This window comes from Epinephelus fuscoguttatus, linkage group LG18 (genome assembly GCF_011397635.1).
Source record: "Epinephelus fuscoguttatus linkage group LG18, E.fuscoguttatus.final_Chr_v1".
NCBI lineage: Eukaryota > Metazoa > Chordata > Actinopteri > Perciformes > Serranidae > Epinephelus > Epinephelus fuscoguttatus.
The window spans coordinates 8,206,804-8,219,887 of record NC_064769.1 but is presented as its reverse complement, the minus strand read 5'-3'; positions in this window follow the sequence as shown (position 1 = coordinate 8,219,887).

Genomic DNA, 13,084 nt, shown 5'->3' with positions numbered 1-13,084 from the left:
CAGTGGGATTTAATGTTACAAATAAATAATTTAAGAACATTTAATAGTAAATTTGGATGGGATTTTTCTGCATGCTTGGCACTGATCTTTCCTTTATTAAATTCACAGTGCTGTCAGTGAAACACTGTACTTGATGTATGATGAAATGATGCTCCAAATTTCTTTTCTAATGTCTCAAAATAGAAAGACAAAAAAAAGAGGAAATGCGAAGAGAGGAGGGTTTCACAGAGAGAGCCTGGTGACAGTGAAAAGAAATGGCCCCGGCAGCAGCGTCCAGCAGGAAATTCAATAAAAAACTCTTCAAAAGACCCGGCCCTGACATTGAAAAATAGCGAAATTATAACATACAGCAGGGTAACGAAAGAGAGGAGTTATTGTATTTGGCACAGAATCGGAGAGAAGAGAGGAGCCCAGGGCTGCCACGTCAAATGAGCCGTCACTGACGGAGGGAGTTAAGCCTTGTGGTGATTAAATATAGGCCTCAAACCTGCTGGCTGCCAGGCAGGCAGGCAGACAGCAGACATGTTTGTGCACAGGCAGCAAAATGAACAGAAAACAAAGAGAGAGGGAGAGGGAGGGAAAGACTCATTTCAGACTGCAGTACAGAACAGACGGCTAATATCTCGACTGAGATAGAGGAGAAACTGTTGTGTTGATAAAAGTGTGTCAGGAGGGTCAGTGCTCATAGAAAAGAGTGTGAAGAAAACGTCATGGGTGTTGATGGATGATTTCAGCCTGAGGTGTCCACTATTAAGAAATCAAAAGGGATTTATCAGTGTTTAGGAATCTGTCAGGGGAGAAAAAGTCCTTTCCTTAAAGCATTTTGACTTTTTTATACTGTTTAATCTTTGCTGATGTTGATTTCCAGTCATTTTTAATGCAACAACCGACCAAAACACATCAAAAAATTCATGCTTTTGCAGTTTTGCCATTACTAGTCCTTATACCTGCCCTTTGTATCTTTATGTTTATAGTATAATATATACTGTATATCTTAGCGTGTTCACATTGCCCCTATGGTTCATTCTTTACGTATGTAGCCTGAACTTGAAGTTGAGTATTCTAATCTACTAATGATCATCTACATTTATTTTATGGCTGCCAGTTTTGATTATTTCTACTTACTGCCTGAGAAAGCATGTTTTTTTGAATCAGTCTGGCATAGCGGATGGGTCAAAATACTACAATACCCGTGAGCCTTGGCCACTATTGCCATGGAGAAGAAGCCAGCCAAGAATAATGGCCATCATCATCGTCATTACAGTTACACATGGCGCCATAGTTAGTGATTTACCCACAACTGATCCAGAATTTACAAGTAGAGTTGGTGTGGAGTGGTGGATTTAAGCAGCAGTCAATGTTACTGCAGTGCATGTAACAGTATTTGAAGCTCTGTGAGTGGATGTTGCCGAAATGCACCTTGGGAATCATAGTTAATGTCTAACTTAAAGTTTGTATGTACACAGGCAACATGTGCCCTAGACTTTTCATCGAACAAGCACAAATTTGCAATAGCAAATGGGCATGTCTGTAAGTTCTGTACCTTTTTTCTGTACCCCCCCATTGCCACCCTAGCCACGTTTTAGCTAACTTACATGAACACAAACACACACCTTTACACACCCACAGTTGATCTCTATGCCAAATTTCAGCATTCTAGGCCAAAAGCTGTGGCTGCCAAAAGGTGGTGAAGTTTGTGGTGTAATTGCATGACCAACCAACAGAGCGAGCCACTGAAGTTTGAAGTAGCAAAAAAATGGAAATAGTACTGCGTAAAGAAGTACCTCAAGATTGTATGTACTTGAATGTACAGTACTTGAGTAAATGTACTTCCAGTCCACCACTGAAAATCAGGGTTTCAGTGTACTTCACTGGTGTATGTTTTTGTGAAGGAAGTGCAGTCTTATGGTGACACCTTTCACGTGAATGAATAAGCAAGTTTACAGTGGAATCCTGATACACTCTGCCAGGAAACAGGAAGAAGGGGGGAAAGTCCCTGTGGCTGGTAGTTGACTGGTAACTGGCTGGGAACTGACTGGCAACCGTCTGACAACTGAAAGACCTTCTGTTGGGATTTGAAATTCGGGGTGTCATTTGTAAAGAGCTGCTGGTCCCAGCGAATAACGAATTATTTTCTAATAGCATAGCATCTTTTGTAATGATGATTCAGCCATAGCATTTAGCATTGAGCTCAGGTGAGTCACGTTGTATTTTCTATGGGAACCCCTACTTCCTGCATCATAGCCTCAGTTTTTGAATTTGCATCTGTTTGTGCCTCTCTGTTCGCTTTGTATGCAAACCAAGCAGCAATCTCCAGCGCTGAAAAATAAAGCCCACATGAAAGTGCCAAGAACTGAAGTTCTTTGAACGGCCACTTGAGGCTGACTCCACGGTCCAGTCAATCCCCACAGACTCCCAAGTTAAAATGTTCAACAGCCTGCTGCAAAAAATGCTGGGTGGTGTCATGGTAGCTACATCCATTATTTTCACAGTCTATGATGCAAACGTATCACCTCCAAAATTCAGTTTGCATTCCATCTGAACTTTTAGATGGACGTAACTGTAGCTACATGCATTATTTTCAAAGTATACACTAACTCAAAACACAGGACCTGAATTCTCACCATGGCTCATTGTGGTTTACTCAAACTTATAGCTTATACCAGAGCAAAGAAGCTATAGGTTTGAAAACACAATTTAATGAATATCCAGCTAACATATTGTGGTCTAGACTGATCAGCTGCCAAGAACGACACTGACATCCACGGAGCAATGTTACAACGTAACAAATAAACATTAATAGAAATCATGCAATTATATGAGATATTAGTGGTGTAAGACAGAGTGTCTACATTTTGATATTTAGACTAATAAGACAGAAAGATCTATCAGTGTTTCTAACATTAGAGTAGGATATTTTCTGTCTATACTTCACTGAGTGTGTGCTTGTGTTGGCTCATTCCTCTCTGACATTTTCCTCTCCCATCACCCCCCTCCTCCTCCTCCTCCTCCTCCTCCTCCTTCTTCTAAGGTGTGAGAGAGGCCTTGGCTCATAATGTGAAGCCTCCCCTTTGAGTTGAGAGACAGGCCACAGTCTTTAAATTGCTCCCTTCACCCTTAGGGCATGTTCATGTGAGGATTCAGTTTAGGGTGTGACAATGAGGATCATCTGGCTCAAATCAGCCCAAACAATCACGGTTCAGTACCCTCAGACAGACGGGTAGACAAGTCGTCCCAGACAGATGCTGACAGTGTCCCTGTCTGCGTTATCCGTCTTTATATTCCAGCAGATAAGACGACTCTGAATTAATTAAGCTACAGGAATCTCTTAAAAACGCCGGATAGCTTAAAGCCTTTCACATCACGACAGTGCTGACAGAAGGATGTTCCTCCTTGTTGTCCTCACCATGGAGCGCCTCTTCAAAAGGTTATCAACTGAAATTCCAAGACAGGAATCAGAGAGAGAGACGAGGAGGGTGAAATAGATTTGAGGAGCTTTGATGAGAGAGGCTTGCGATGAAAGAAGCTTTCAAAGCACAAAAGGCTTCTCCACTCTTGTTCTTTTTGCTTTCTGTCACTCTCCAAGCTGCTGCCAGTGTCATTCTTTTGCTTTGAGCTATGAACCCAAACTGGTGTTGTAGCAGATTTCATGTACAACGCTGCATGCTTGTCTCTTTCCATCTTGCTGTCTTTACCTCTTTTCTTGAAACATCTGCCACTGTGGACAAACACCAGCTTCAGCAACAGATAGCCCATCCGCCTTCTCATATCCAGAGATGAGAGAAGTGATGAAAGGAGAAAGAAAAATAAGTAAGATGTCATCTTTAATGTCAAACATTATATTTTCACCCCCCTCCCTTGTCTGGCTCCTCAGCACTGCTGTAACATTAGCCGTGTTGCTTGGAGCGACACCCTGTCAGGTGGAGTTTACAGACTCTGACACAGTATCCAGTAACCCCCTCGTTCCAGGGTGAGTGTGAGCCAGCGAGACAGACAGCACCGGTGAAGACAGACAAGTTGAAAGAAGAGAGGCGATTGATTGTGACAATCTGGAGCTGCTTTTGTCTCATGTGACCGGCTGCTGCTGCCAAAGGAGGCCAGATTTGAACTGTTTGAAAGTCGTTTTCACAACATGGGTCTGACGTTGTCCTCTATAATTGTACATAACACTGCTTTTAAACATTTTAAAGTAGTTTCCTACAGCACACTTCTGTGAGAGCTTCTCTTATCATCATGTACTGCTGCCTCATTTTTTTTTAACTTAAAACACAGCACATGTTCAGTCAGTCAAATACCCCTCCTTCAGCTTCCAACTGAATTTTGAACACTTGTTTGTAGAAGCTGTAGCCATCTGCCCAAATATCAAGAATGTGCCTACTGCACTGCTATAGTCCAGGTCAGAGCTTAATTTATTCTCGGACTAGCTGCTACTGTTAACTGTTGCTACTGTGCAACTGTTAATTTCAATCATCTGCATCTAAGTATGTAAAGTGTACCTACAGCTAATTGCTGGCTTGACTAGAGGTGATGTCAGGACTTAGACTCTCCATACACCCAAATGGTGTGTCCGTTTCTAACCTTGTTTATCTGATCTGATCACATTCCCACTACAAACAAACTACTCCAGAACTGTTTTGTGACCAGGTCAAAACGCAAACTCAGAAATTAATATATACATTAAGAACACAACATTCAGAACTCAACAAACAATATAAGACACCACCTATAATAAAATAAAGCACCACAAGACAAGAAGCATCAGATCATTCATTCATGACTACACAATTGATCCCTCTTAAACAACTGTTTCAGTTTGAAACAGTTTTTTCAGGGCTGAGTGTGCCTACTGTCAAGCTTACAATAACAAGAATGGCAGATACACACTGTTATGGAGGCTGTTCTAAATTCGACATGTCTTCTCAATATCTTCTGGCACTGTAGCTTGTTTCTACCCATGTTGGCATGGCTACGCATCAGTGTTGACTTAAAATGATGTTAGATTTAGACAGACATGGACATCAGAGTTGAGGCAATGTCTGACAGGAGATGGAAACAGAGTGTAACAAGTTGACAGTTCTGACATCAGGCAAACTCAAACGTACCACTAAAAAAAAAAGAAACCAGTGTCCGATTCAGCCGGGCTAAACAACACAAAGGTATGAAAACACAGGTATAGTTTCCTTCTGTTTTATTTTAACACCATTTTTCAAGTATTTTCACTGGAGGGAAATCAAAGCATAAAAGCAACAGATAACTTGCTCTTTGACTGAAGCAAGTGAGCACATGCTCAAAGGGGTGAGCAGTATCACATTAAATAATTCCTGAATAATTAAGTGTTCAAAATTTGGCTGCCTTGGCATCAGAATCAAACGCAGCGCTGATCTGGATCGAGCAGTAGATCTATTGTGCTGCCCGGCTTTAATCAGCTTAAGTTTTTCAGGCAGATCGTAATAAATGACAGTTTATAACAGCTGTGCGTTGGCTGTAAATCACTCACTAATGCGCGGGACGCTTTGACAAAAGGAGCAGTTAACACAGTTTACTATGGAGCTTTGAGGCGGTCAGAGGTGGGATGAAATCCAAGAGACCTCACAGTCAGTCAGCAGGTGTTGCTTTGGTGCAAATGAAGCAGATGTGAGACCTTTTATCGTTCACCATATCCACACTGACACAGATACATTAGAAAAGGCAGCTATTGGGCCACCAAGCCGCTGTTTGGGCCAATGGTGTAAAATGCATGGTTTTCAATAGTATGATTTTGAAGTACTTGTACTTTTGCTAGTATTTCTATTCTATGCTACTTTATAGGCCTACTTCTGCTCCACTACATATATTTGACAGCTTTAGTTGTTTTAGAGATTTATATTATTTATCAAAATATAAATCAATTCATAGATTATAATGCCTTATTAGAAGTTAAGCCTCATTAAGTATATAAACTAATTAAAATTAGCTACACCTTTACTAGCTGAAACATTAAAGTGAGAAACACATTAATGCATCAATAACTATAATCTAATCATGTAATATATAAATATGAATCTTAAATGGGACATTCTCTATAATATTTTTAATGTTTTTCCTAAGGCTGAACGAAATGGGAAAACAATCTAACAGATTTACATTTAGATTTCTGTAGACCAATATTATGAACATGATTTAGTATGATTTTTTTTGGTTTTTCAACTTGCACTTAAACCCCGCTGCCATTTTCACTTGTAGAACTGCAACATCAAAGCTTGCACGTGGTGTTTTACAAGGTTTTTTCTTCACCTACTCATTCACCTATGTCACATGGGGCCCTATCTTATACCCAGCACCATGCGGTGCACAGGGCAGCACAACCGTCATTGCTAGTTTCAAACCAAAACAGTTGTTTTTCACAGCTAGTGCCCATGTTGTGTAAGTAGCAAATGTTCTATGCCCATCTGTGTGCCCATGGGCTTGTAGGTCTTAAAATGAGGTGTGGTCAGGCACATCTTTGGTGTATTACTATTTTGAGGCAGCAGAAAGTGACTGCACCATTGAGCAACAAAAACCTGCTCCAAACTATAGACTGTATAAAATAATGGACATGGTTACTGTGATGTCACCCACTGGATAGTGGACTTCCATTTTGAAGCGGTGAGTTTGGCATTCAGGCCATCGCTATCTTGTTTATTTTATAGCCAGATGTGATCATAATCGGATGAGAGGGTGGATCTGATTCACAGACTGTAGCGATGCCTCACAGACAGCCTGTCACTCAAGTGGTCCTGCCCTTAAATATGCATAACTTTGGTTTTTGATAAAATGTAAATGAGTGAGCTATAAAAATGTCAACCCCCATACAGTTATAAGAAATGTTAAAATTAGCTTTGGAGACCAAAACTAGGCTGTAAACATGTTTATTTCTGCTGGGGGTCTATGAGGATTTACTCTGTTTCGGAGCCAGCCTCAAGTGGTCGTTTGATGAACTGCAATCCTGGCATTTTCGCATTGGCTTCATTTTTCAGCCTCAGAGGTTGTTGCTTGGTCTAAAGTCACAATGGTGCAGTATTTTCCTGCTATTTAAAGGGGACATGATTCAGATAGTAAAGGTCAGATTCAACTGGTCTTTAAAGGGAATGGGAGATGAAGATGATGTGTTGACTTTATGTTACACCCAGCAATACAACCCATTTGCCCCTTGTGCCTTACTTTGGGCCAACGTGCCGACGTGCCTTAAATGCTCATGTCATGCACTTTAGACCATGTGCTATAGATCGTCTGTGGAAAGTAGAGCAGTGTGTGTGTGCGCATGTGAACCAAAATTGAAAGTTGTTTCTGACCCTTTGGTTGGTTAGACTGTTTAGCATTTACAAAATCACAGCTTTTGTGATTTGAAAATTGTGCTCTATTACATCATGAATTTGAATTCTATTAATTGTCCAGCCATTTTCGCTTGTGGTACTTCTAAGTATATTTGATGCTGATATTTTGGTACTTTTACTAAAGTCAGATTTTAAAGCAGGACTTTCCCTTGTCAAGTGTATTTTTATACTTTGACAAAGGGCAGCATGACATATTTGTTGTCACAAATAAGTAGTAAAATAAAACAATTTGGCAGTGTCATTTTTAACTTTTATTGCCAACTGCCATCTAACTAAAAGAAGAGTTTAAGTGTTTTTCTCTTCCTCTGGCGTTTCAGAGCAGCTGTAATCTAATTGCAAAGTGTGGAAAAAAAACTTTCAAGACATAAACAGCAAGTTAATCTGTATCTCTCTGATCTCATCGCCTGTCTGTCAATCCAAGAGAGGCGAACGCAAAACAACGTAGGTATAATTTAGCATGACGGCCTTCTGGTGGCAGCTGGGGTGAAGAGTTCACAGGGAGGAACAAATGCTGTGTGTGTGTAAGAGGCACAGATACAGCAGCAGTTAGATTTATAATATATGTGATTCATTCATGTATAGTGGCACAACTCTTAACTATGGTAAAGAAAGCAACTGAGAGTTTGCAAAACACAGCAGTGATTGTTCAGACTTGGGCACAGAGAGGTCAAGTAACTGTAGCACAAGCACATCTATTCAAAACCTTGAAAAATCAAGTGTGGCTCTCCAACAAAACTTCTTTTATTTAGATCCCAACCCATTACATTGAATCTACTGTCTCTTATTCTGTGTACTGACACTAAGAGAATGTCTTTTGACAACGGTGAACAGGACTAAAGCAGAAGGATGACCCAGGGGCCGGGGCAGCACACACTAGACAGGGTGCTGGGGCCCCCGGAGGCATACGCTGTGGATCCATGATGAAGGGCAGAAGAAAGAACAGAGTGAAGCCGCAAAGAGTTGGGGTGTGATAATGGATTCCCACATTAGGTCCATCAAGGTCGGATGAGAAATGGGATATGGCAGCAGCTTGGCACTGGTAAGTAGAAAATCTGGTTTGAAGCGAGGCGTTGAACGGGCCGGTGACTCTATGCTTGGTGGCAGGCGCTTGGGGCTTGTGTTGGGGATTTTGGAGACTTCCCCAGGTCACAGTGTAGAGTGGAAACACATGGTTTCAATGTGTCTCTCATCTCCTGCACCCAGAGTGCGGCCGTGTCCACAATTTTGCATTTGTAACTCTGGAATTACTTTATGGTTAGTGAGGAAACAGAAACCAAAAAAAGGCTGAAAATCCCAAGATTTCAACATTTGCACTCCAGTCCCTTTACACACCCTCCTCGTGCATGTGCGTGTGTGTGTGTGCTGAATTCCTGTAGAGTTCATGAGTAACACTGGCTGAGAGGCCTGCAGGTTTGAAGCCATAAATTACCTGAGAGTGACATGAAGACACCAGTCAACCACAGGAGCTTTACTGAGAACTTCAAACAGCTGGCAGTAGTATCATTGAGGGGTCACCCTTCAGTCATTCTCACAGTAAATAAAACCATTCCACATGCAAATAATGGCACTGTGACTACAGTCATTTTGTTCTAAGGCTGACCCTAAATTAGGGTTCCAAAACATATTAAAAGAATACTCTGCATTGTATAGACTTCTAAAGAAGTATTCTCTTACAGTCATCACTTCTGACACACTCTCAGTGTGTGGTGGTGTATTTATCTGCAGAGATGTTATTTTCTTCTCATTTTCTGTGTTTGGGACATTTCTGGGTGTGTACCCCAACAGTGCTCAGGTGAGGTCAGTTCAGGAGCCAGAGTGTTATCAGAACACATCCAAGAGACACAGTGCCCCAAAAAAATGCAAATATAGCTGGGCGAAACACCAAATTGGGTGAATCTGGGGTTGGTTTTTACTTTCACTTCCACTTCCACTAACAATCGTGTTTACGAGCAGTAACCGACAATCCGGCAAAATATACCTTTAAATATATAGTTAACTATTCTGGTATTGCCATGTCTTTGCAAGCCTGATCACAACAACATTTATAACAATATTTTGCTGCAAAATCATTTTATTACAAAGGAACTTTGCTTCTTTGGCACTAAATTTGGTGAACTTTGACCTGTACTGTTGATCAACAGCAAGCTGTCTGGACAGCGCTGACCTTTGAGGGAATGAAGAGCTGGATAGTCCAAAATGAAAGAAGCTATTGTAGCTTGTTAGCTTTGTTGCAGCATCCATATTTAATTAATAGTTACACAACAGAGACTTGGTTTTTGAGACAGTTATGAGACAGAAGTTGTTGGTACAAATATGTCTGACCTGAAGAAACAGTGTTAATGTATTGTGCCAGGCCATTTGTGCTCATTCCCAGGGCATCAAATACTGCCTCTCTGCGTCTCATATCGATGCCAAAGACACCCTCTGACATCTCTCTAGGACCTATCTGTCACTGTGGGCACTTTTTACCTGCCATACGTGCCATTGGCTGAATCCAAATGTCAACTCTCTGGACTTGTAGACTGAGCCCTCGCGGACTTCAGTTATACGTAGTGTGACGTATTTACTGTCATCACGTAAAGTCTACGAGGGCAGAGACTACAAGCAGCTGATAGACAGCCCTCAACAGTTTTACTCGTTGCTGTGGAACTGTTCAACTAATGCTGCTGTCATATTCACATACAGTATATGTCATATAAGTTGATGAATAGTGCCTACTCATCTGTTGCTGCAGATAAAAAGATATAAATCACATGTATAACCTTTTTTTGTGACTAAACAAATATATATTAAAGCAGCTGTGCGGAACTTTTTACCATTTATAAAACTGTCCGTAGTTCATATCACCCCCCCCCCCCTTGAAGATCTGCATATTTATTTGAACCCAACAGCGACAAAAAAGCCTTTCTCTATATGGCTATTTAGCATAGCCTGGCTCGGGTCGGACACAGCGGAAGTCAGCAAACCAGAATATGGCACCTGGAGGTGGAAGTAAGTCTGCACGCCCGCAGTGGCCCGCAGCCATTAAACCACAGAAGAAGGAGCCGTGTTTACGGGTAGGATTTAAGAAACAGCCTAAATGACATGTAGTAGGGAGTAGTGAATGATTTCAGACACATTGCACACTCTTGTACAGTAGGTGGTGGTATGCACCTGGAAGTTGTTTGTGATACGCCAATAAACTGAGAGAAGAAGAAGAGCCGTGTTTACAGAGAGTGTTCTTCAAGTAAGCGTTACGCAACGGGCATTGCTGAATACGTAACAGTTTTACCAGATGTATCTATAAGGACTTGGTTGTACTTTCAATGTCATGGCGGATAAAGAAGGAGCACCATCTAAAAGAAAATGAACAGAAGAACAGAAGAAGGCTAAACGGGACAGTGATAGGGCTCGTGTAATCCTCGGTCAGGCATTCACCAAGTGGAGAGAGCTGAGAGATTTGATAGGTTTTAAAACTGATCCCGAGTTGGCCCTTTTCCTAATCGACAGGTATGTAATTTTTGTTTTTATTTAGAGAATATACCGCAACTTGTTAGACATTGTTTCACTTCAATATATGACGACATGGAAATTATAAGCAAGCTAAATATAATGTTAGCTGATGTGAACCACTTTTGTCTAGTAACGTTACAACAAACGCCACAAAATTATCTGTGACTGTGACCATGAACACAAATATACAGCAGGCAGTTGTCCTCAGTTTTTAAGAAATTCAGAGCTACACCAGAGCATTTATGATTTTCCTCTCGTTCTCCAAAACAAATGCATGCGGTAATTGCCGGTTGCAGTCGAGATTTTACGAATGAATCCGAAGGCTGCAGTAGGAATTTTACAACACCAGGCTGTGGGTGTCATACCGCTTCAACCAAAAGGGGCGCTATAATCAACGAAAACGGAAAGTTCCGCACAGCTGCTTTAATATAGCTCTTTATAACAGGCTACACACAATAAGGATGGGACTATAACTCAATGAATTGGGCCTTAATTTGTTCAAGCTAAATTAATGCTCCAGCAAGCCAGCATGTTCCCAACTACAGTTTGGAGCTTGTAAGCTGTCACGGAGAGATACCAACATGTTACAATGTGTTTCAGCTGTGCAGCACATAGACACCCTAAAGGGTGCCCTGTGCGTCGCTATGGGGTGTGACAAAGTGTCAGTATTTTATGACCTGTGAATGAGGATGGGTTGCCCAAGCTTGAACTTGCTAATTGATAGTTAGCAACGAGAGATCTTTTGTTACTCACACTGTGAGTAATCACAATGTCACCAATCTTCTGGCACCTCTAGCACCAATACGCAAAGACACACTGATTCATTTTGCTGTGACTCATTCTTAAAGAAAATTACAGTATTTGTGAACCATTTTTTAATTCTCACACTTATATATATTATGGCTATTGGTCACCATAACATTTTACTCACTGTCTCTGATTCAGGTAACACAAACTCTAGCAACTACATAAATTGGCATAAGGACCATGAACCTTCTGCAGCTTTTCAAAAAAGTTCAACAGAAACCATCTCAAAAACTTTTTTAAGGGAAAAATACCTCATGATAAATAAAATTGATAAACACAAATATGAGCCAGCTGGAATTCTCATTTAAAATGTACTTTATAATTATTTCCATAATGTTCAGAAGTTGCAGCTTATTCACATTAAAACCTTTTTGTGCCGCCAGTAGTAGAAACATTTACAGCACAGGCAACTGTATGTAGACACGCACGCGGATACAAACATTAACATACACCCTTACACACAACCCAGACATACACACTTTAAAGTAGAAAATGAAATCCAGGTGGGTGCAGGAGTTTTCTTGTGCTCCCAGCAGGGTGTCTGGGGAGTTGAGAAGTTGAAAACATGCACACACAGACCTTCAGACACAAGGAGAGAGAGGTTGACCTTTGACTGTTTGTTGGTCTAGACCCGGGCGTGAACCTCAAGCCCCAGGGCATGCTGGGAGTTTAACCAGGGGCCAGAGGTCATTGCGATGGGCATCAGAGCGACAGAGGGGTTAAAGGGGGTAACAACTCTTTTATTTGCCTCATGACACCATTATTTTCCTCTTTAAAACCAATTATGAATTCCTGTTAATAATTTACTACTTCAAAGTCATTTTTTTATCTTGCATCTATGAATGGTCCCACCCTATCTGTAACTAATCAGGCTGTGAACAGATCTGAGGTACTTGTACTTAACGTGAATATTTCCATTTAATGCTACTTCACGCTTCTATTCCATTACATCTCAAAGATAAATACTGCCCTTTTTATGTCACTACATTGGTCGGACAGCTACTTTTTTAAATTACAATTTTTCATCTACTTCCTTGCCAGTGAAAACCATGTCTCTCCATATGTGTTGATATTGAATGTTTGTGATAAACAGAAGGATGAAGTGTTGCTTTATGAGTTGAAGAACATCTCCTTCTTCCTAAGCTACATAAACTCTTTAAAAACCCTCTTGGATCAGCTGGAAAATGCATCGTCACAAAGCTGAAAACGGGGTTGTTTTTCTGGCACCATGAAAAGTTGACTTTTTAGAGATAAGTGGTTTTCACAGGACAGCCACACTACAGACAAATAACGATCTTATAGAATAAGATGCATTGCTGTAGATTAAACTACCCAACATCTACAGCAGTAACATGCAACATACACATTATTGGTGCAGTAATATTAATCCAAAACTTTCAAATAAAATAGTACAGGCTGCTCATGCACTGTTT